General features: G+C 33.1%; 1 protein-coding gene across 1 annotated transcript in view; it reads left to right on the top strand.

The window, feature by feature from the left end:
* The first annotated feature begins 549 nt into the window (after positions 1-549).
* LOC118189200 (sal-like protein 1) overlaps positions 550-8,218 on the top strand; it is a 206,556-nt gene continuing 198,887 nt past the window's right edge. The window contains exon 1 of the mRNA XM_085815019.1: positions 550-629. The gene's annotated coding sequence lies outside the window, so the exon portion shown is untranslated. The remainder of the gene's footprint in view (positions 630-8,218) is intronic.

The following is an 8,218-nucleotide window of genomic DNA, read 5'->3' as shown; positions in this document are numbered from 1 at the left end:
AGTGCAATACATTAAATTTTACAAAGCAAATTAATATTTTATTCGCCATTCAAAGTTATTGAGGTAAAGGAGATGCTATTTTGTGCGGAACTGTCACTAAACTATACAAACTACTATTATTCATCCAGCAATTAATTTTTCTTGTACGTAAGTGTCTTTGCTTTTCGATTTGTGCGCATGTGCCATTTCTTGACATTAAAATAAGGAGCATAAGTTACACTTTCGAAAAAGTATTTCAGGAAAATGGGCTTTCGGAAAAGAATTTCAGTTCGAAAAACAGTAATTTTAAGTTATTTCGTTAATTATTTTAAAATTTTATATTCTACGCAAACATTTTTCGTATTTGCATATATTTTTATCCTTTTATCCACTGTGATTTTTTTTTAATTATGTTCTTTCAGTTCTATAGCAAAGACTTAATTATTTTCGATATTATCAAAAACGTAAAATGTTACTATCTTCCCATGTCTATGCTTGATTTTTTTTACCGTTTCATCACAAACGATATCTTTCTTAAATTAGCATTTCTTTAATGCCAACTGGCAATCCGTGACTTTCAGCCATTTTGAAGGTTCTTCGTATTTCCAGTCAAATAACAATTCAAGGTGTAATTCTTTTCATATTTTACGGTAAGTAATAAACATAAATTTGTATAATGAATAAGAATTCTGTGTATATAAAGAAGTTATGTTTTATGAGATATGAATCTGATGTGTCATGATATGAAATTATGAATTATGTTTTATGACATGTGGAATAAAACTGATGTTGTATAAGTTTATTATCGCAATTTTTTACCTTCGGAATTTTTAAGTGTCCACGTATTACATAAAACTGTGTTTTTATTGACTATCATATGTTTCAACATATGTATGCATAAAAATTTTAAATATGTAATATGAAGTCATCATCCAATAGAAAAGTTGAAAAGGTAAAGATAATATAAAGTGTTCATATATTATAATAACCGATTAGTGAATTTAATTATTGTAAATCGGAAGTGATAAAATTATTTCTTAAAGAATTCAGCTGAAGTGCGGACACATTTTTATTACATTAAAATTTTTCTCAATATATTAATAACTATCAGTAATAAAAAGCAAAATTTCCTTTTTGTATTCAAGAAAGTAATTTTTTTATTAGTAAATAAACTAATCGTTTGTAAAATAAAAAATATAATTTTAATACTTTTAACTATTTTTGACCTTCGCAAGTCGTGGTTGTGTTGGCTTGAATCTAATTGCACAAAATTACTGCAAAATATTTTTTAAATATTATTAATACGCACCAAATTATAATTTAATTAAAATATAGCAATAAATTCAGGAATAAAATTAAATTCAATACTTTAAATTTTAACATTATAGGTATAATTTCATCCAAAGTGAATTTTGTTTTGAAAGTACTCAAATATGTTTATTTGGTAATTTTTTCTCCTGCTCATATCTGTCTAGTCTATCAACAATGATAACTTTATCGTAATGCAAATAATTATTTCGCTTGAAATTATCTTAAAATTGCGCATTTCTTCCTAATAGCACTCGTCTGATTTCTTTTAAAAAGCTTGAAAGTTTAAAATAGTAAAATATATATAAATTATTCCCTAATCAAGAGAATATACATTCCGGATTTTTTTATTCTTCAGAATTTTAAAATCATTAATATTGATATCTGTGTATGATGAGGGAAAAAAATGTTCTGGATTCTGTTTATTGCTTCTAAATGTTTACTCCTCAGACACTCTTTTCATACAAGATGCGATGTAAAAATATTTGAGACGTTTTCAACTTTTTTTGTAATTATTAATGGATAATAAAAGCAAATTTACTGAAGCATTATATAAAATATTTTAAATTTTTCTGATAAGTTTATATCTTTCGCAAAGTTGAGCCGTTCATTTACTTAAATATTTCTACTGATTGCAGAGGGCATCCGATGTTTTTTTTTTTTTTTTTTTTTTTTTTTTTTTTTTTTTATATCTACTTATTCAGTATTTAAACATTTCATTTTACAATTACAAGTCATAACTATTTTTTGCATATGCTATTTCTATGTAAAATATATTACTAAAAATTTGAAAAATTTATGTGTTTGTTTTTAAAAGTATATACAAGTCTAGGTAGACCGTTTCAGTTACTTTACAATTTTCGTAATATCAACTCTGCGTTATATACTCAATTATTCGCACCTCACCGGAAAGGTACAAGGTTAATTTTTCAGTCTCTTTTCTTTTGATTTCAATTTTGCTATTCAAATTTTGGAATAAATATTTTTGCTTTTGCTCCCACAACTCAATGTAGCTTTTGCCTTTGTCTACTGGATTTATTGGCGAAATGCAAGATTACTGTACTTTCTAAATCTACTACAGCTAATACGGTTATCTCTCAGGTGCTAAACCCGGCCGGAATACAGGCCTCAAAATGTTAACTAACTATTCTTTTTTTTTTTAAATGATGTTTATAATTCTATTTTCCCTATTCTAATTCCTGTACGCGATTTTCGTTACATAAAAATAAAGTTTAAATACATTATTTCTCAACCTTTTCGTATGCTGTATCCATTGGTAGCCAAATTTACTTCCAGCACATTATTTTCCTAAACACGCTTCAAAAAATTTCTACTATCTGAAGACTTTCTGGGATAGTTTTTAATTTACTGGTAATTATTGTATTAAACAATCTCAAAGCTGTTTAAATAATCTTGTTTTTATCTTAACCTTCTTCCTTAAGAGTCGTGGGGGGAGGGAATTGTTTTTATTTTTTTATTCCCTCTGAGAAAAACTCTAATTTCTTTAGACATTTAAAAAAAAATTAATTATTTTGGTTTAATATCGGAACCAAATTTTTTAAATAAAAAATCTGCAACTGGCAGATAAGGGATTCTCAAAGTATTTCCGCGAAGAAGTTGACTGCTTGGCGTCGTATGGATTTCTTTAGTTCTATACATCTTGTTATATGAAAATTCAGGGGCCCACCAGCGGCCGAGTGGTAAAGTCGCTGAACACTGGTAGTTCGATCCGAGGTTCGAATCCCGCGAACGGTATAGCTGCATGGGTGTTTTCGTGGTTTTCCCTGTGTGTAACGTGTATACGAGCCAGTTTCTTAAAAAGTCCTCCACGAAGGCCTCCCTCCCTTAAGGCAGATAGCCCTCGAGTGCTTTGCCGTAATCTAATAAACCAACCAACCATGAAAATTCAGTTTTCAGGCGGATGTGGAGCTCATAATTCAGCTCATTACAATCTTATTTCGTACATATACTACTATAGGTAAACAAGCTGATGAAAGTTTCATCAAGAAATCGCTTTTCCCCCCCCCCTTTATTTTTTAAAAGAAATAGCTCAAAATCTTCACTTGAAAGTTTAAATGTTAGTGTCATCGCCTGAAAGTTGCTTGCTACACTTGGAGATAAGCCTACCATAGTTTTCGAACTGCCGTTTAAGGTCACAATTTACCCACTGCACCAATGAGATTGCTCTATTTCACTCTTTCAAAGAACAGACTTCATGCTCTTTGCCTTAAAGTCTATTGGTGAAAGATATTCAAGGAATTGGCCAAATATCACATAGTTTGTCCCATTTTATTTTTTAAATCTTAAAAATTAAAATCCTTGTAATCCTTGTATATTTACAAGGATTTTAAATTTTAAAATCATGTAAAATTAAAATTTAAAATCTTGTAAATATACAAGGGTAAAATCTTTGAGTATAATATTTATTTGCAAAAGGACATTTATTTGATGTCTCTTAAACTTTAGTTTAGATATGTACAGTAACGGAAATTTTCTTTTGCAGTTTAGTGAAGTTTAAGTGAAGTAATTAATTAATTTAATGAAGAAATTAATGAAACAATAATCTCATAAAAAAACCTTACAAAACACAGTTTATAAAATATTCTTTTTGCTGCTATTTTTATTATTTTTCAAAATATTTGCTCTGAAGTTTTTTCTCTTTCATTTTCATACTCATATTTCATATTTTGTCATTTTTTTAAGTACAATGCAGAAAGTTTTGCGAGTTAAATCATAATTTTTTTTAATTCGGCTAAATAGAAAGCAGCCTTAGATTGGAGCAAGTTTTAAATAAACACCTCGCCTTTTAAGGCGATCAGACATAAATCCCTGTTCTTCAGATGTAAAAATATTGAGAAAGAAGTAGACATGTATCTGATCGACCTTTGAAAGCAAAGAAGTTTATTTAAAACTTTCTCCAATCTAAATTTTTCATTTTTCCTAATTTTAACTTCTACTTTGGCGATTTTCTCTTTCAGTTCGATCATAATGTGTTATTTTAACAGATTTGGCGATTAAAAAAAAAAAAAAGAAGGCAAAGCAACCCCGCTGCACAACTCAAGATTTTCGGATTTACACTACGTCAACAAGACCCTATATCATATCAACAGGTGGCACGCTCCTCTTAATTTAAGACTTTTACAGCCTTCCCTGTCGGTATTCCTCTCAAAATAGGCGTCGATTCAGATCTTTTTTTCGCCATGACTATTAACTACGTACACCATTTTTCTGTTCCCGACACCGTTGCCTAGAGGACTTAATGGCTTTTTCAGAACTCGACCTTCATTTTGTTATGTCCTACATTACATGATTTATGATGACAAAGAAGTCACTTGTGATGGAACAATGTTTGCTTTTACCAAGATGAATCGCAGTTAGTAAGTTGCACCTAAATGTTATACTCTAAGGTTTTTTTTTTTTTTTTTTTCTTTTCCCGAAAGTTCTGAAGGCACCGAAATCTGAACCCGTTGTCTGAGCATTCTTTGTTAAATTCGGCGGGAGCCACACAGAATTTTCGAGACTCCAGGCCTTTAACATCTGGAAGGTGTTGAAATTTGAACTGATGGGTGAACATATCCTGTTAAATAGTACAGACATCTTTAAGTTCTTTTGTACTTTAGGCTCAATTTTTGTTTACGTATCTGACACAACGTATGTGCATGGTTTAATTTTGCTTGGACTTCTCCGAGAAGAAGCTGTTACTAGATTTATTCGAAGCTCAAGACTGAAAGTTACCTTTCTGCACTGCTATTTAGGATGAGAAGCTTTTAGCTCCGAAATATATCCCATTAGCGTTAATGTAAAATACGTTCCTTTATGCCTTTTTACCATTTTAAAGTAACATCATTTTATACCATTTTGTTCATAATTTCTTAAATTAAAAAAATATGCTTTTACAGTAATTCTTTTAATAAATAAAGAATAAATTAAGACATATTAAAAAATTATTTTATAATACTTTGAAATTCAGAATACTTTTATAAGCGACAATAACAATACACTTGATTTAAAAGTGGCCAAATATCACATAGTTTGTCCCATCTTATTTTTTAAATCTTAAAAATTCTGTTTAAAAATTTTTGTATTTGAGTAAAATAAAGATTATCAAGCGAATTTTGCACGCTTGATAATCTTTATTTTACTCAAATACAAATTTAAACAAACTTATTGTAGATCTGCTATTTTAAGCAAACTTATTGCAGATCATGTACTTCTCACCTACACAGTTTCAGATTCCGAAATCATAAGAATTCGATTATTTTAACAAGTTAGAAAAATTAATTATTATTGAAGGATTTTTAATTTCTTTCAGAATCCAAGCTGTTCGCATTCAGATGTGGCTACTACAATTTTTGGCTTAACGTCCGTACTGGCTAAATACAAGGGTTGGAACTTTAATAGTGGCAACACAGCTGAAAAAACGCTAAGCAACAAAACCAAAGAATATCGCGTATACCACACGTAAACTACATACCTACCTTACCTCTCAGCAAAAAGACTCGTCCTGCTTACGTCATGCGCATGCGGAGTGACGCGAGGAACAAATCCTTGTATTAGCTCGCGGTCTAAAAGTAAGTGTTGTCAGGATGTTTTCAAAACAAGAACAACGATGTTGGATAAAAATTGAATGTGCCAGAGGTCGTACAGCACAACAGTGTCATCAAGGGCTTCAAGAGGCTTGCGGGGAATCTGCATTGCCTTACAAAACCGTATCAAGATGGGTGAAAGCATTCAATGAAGGACGCCAAAACGTGGCAGACATGCTTCGGCCAGGTCGTCCGAGTGTCAGCGATGCAGACGTGCAAGCTGTTGCCGCACTAATGGACAGTGATCGCCACCAAACGATTCGTCAGCTGGCCAGACAAACAGGATTAGCGCATACGACTGTGCTGCACATTCTGAAGGAACGCCTGTCCATGAAAAAAATTGCTTCACGATGGGTTCCACATCAATTGACGGAAATGCAGAAATGGCTACGATACGATGCTGCCCGAACCCACCTGGAGCGCTATGAGCGCGAAGGAGATGCTTTTTTATGCCGTATCATTACGCTGGATGAGACTTGGGCTCGATCATACCAGCCAGAACTGAAACGCCAATCAAACGAAAGGCGTCATCACGGGTCACCACGACGTTCAAAATTTCGTCAGAACCCAGCAATGTGAAAGTTATGGTGATTCTCGTGTACGACTGTGATGGTGTCATCCTAATGCATACCATTTTCCCACAGCAGACCGTCACTGCGCAGTATTACTGCTCATTTTTGGAGCACAATCTCCGACCAGCTTTGAGAAAAAAACGGCGACACTTTCTGCAGAACGCTCCTCTCATTTTGCATGACAATGCAGCGATGGCTGTGACTGATTTGTTCAAGCGATGGGGCTGGGAAGTGCTTTACCATCCACCATACTCCCCAGATCTAAGCCCTTGTGACTATGACTTAATTCCTAAGATGAAGGAACCACTTCGTGGCACTCGCTTCCAAACTGTTGCTGAGATTCTTGCGGCAGTAGACCGGTCCATTCAAACTATCAACAAAACAGGTGCTGCTACAGGTATTCTGCGACTTCCACATCGTTGGAAACGGGTTGTACACAATGCTAGCGACTATATTGAAGGACTGTAAAACATGGTGACATGAATCACTTTTGAATTCCTTGTAAATAAATAGTTGCCACTATTAAAGTTCCAACCCTCGTAATCAGATATGTATTAAAATAAATGCAAATATATATATCCACTGGCTGCACACTTAGTCTTTAAGCATTCCTCGTGAATGACAAAAGTCATCGGACATTTAGTCGTCTCTTCACAAAAACTTTGTCCGGAATGTACCGCACCAGATTATGTTACGCTCTCAAGGAAGAGGATGGACGGCTAAAACTTCCATGCTTTCTCTGAGATATGTTGAGCTCTTTTCTGGCCAAGGAATAAAGTTGCCGAATACTAGTATTTCAACATGTTCTCAATTCAAGGCAAGCAGTTTGGCTGCATGGGCATTTTAGTCGATATTCTCATGTGTAAAGTGGATACGAGCCAGTTTGTCCTTGGAAAGTTCTCCATGTAGGCATCTTTCTTTCCACAGATAGCCCTAGCGTGCTTTACTATAAGCACATAAACCAAACCCTCTAGTAGCTCTACCACTTTGAGATTCAATTCCGAGCTCGGTTAAGTGGTTGCCCGAGCTCGATTGAGTGCTCGATTAAGCCTGCTGTCATAGCAGGGCGGTCCGCTTGTATGTATCAGAAATATGGATAAATATGCAGAAATATTTTAAAAAAACTCAAAAAATATACACTGGATTTTATATAAAAATTGTACATTACAATCCTTTAATTATTCACTGAAAAAACTGGAAAAGAGGCTGAATAATTTTTATTCGTATTGGTTCTTCCGAATGGCTGCATTCTTCCATTTTAGTCAAGGTGTTTAGCGTACGCAGATTAATTATACACTGGATTATATTATAATGCTGAAATATTTTTGTATCTCTAATATTTTCTCAAAAATGGCTATACTTCCCCTTTCCATCCTCGTTTTTCAGGTGTACGAATTGGCATCCAGCCAGACCTCTCATTATCGTAATCTTAATTTTTCTGTAAGCTTTCTAAATAAATGTATTTGTTAAAGTTGAAAGAAAAATAAATTCTTATCAACGCACAAAAGTTGCCTCGTCGTCATCAACTTATTTGAGGAATTTTCTTATCATTTTGTTAACAAAACGAATCAGAAATTTGGGTATTCCTTTTTTTCCTTATCTTTCCCCTTTGCACTGATGCGGATTATCTAGCTTATTTTAACGGTCATAACCTTGTCTATATAAAAAGTCAGTACGAGTGTAACCCAACAGGGCGCAAATTCAAGGTCACTGCAATGATAAAATATAAACAGATAATTCTGAGAGTTGCCATGTTTTCGTGTTATATTTCAA

Source organism: Stegodyphus dumicola, chromosome 4 (assembly GCF_044657685.1).
Source record: "Stegodyphus dumicola isolate Sdum_Otavi_A_Nest chromosome 4, ASM4465768v1".
NCBI classification, from domain to species: Eukaryota; Metazoa; Arthropoda; class Arachnida; order Araneae; family Eresidae; genus Stegodyphus; species Stegodyphus dumicola.
This window is presented reverse-complemented; position numbering and strand designations above follow the sequence as displayed.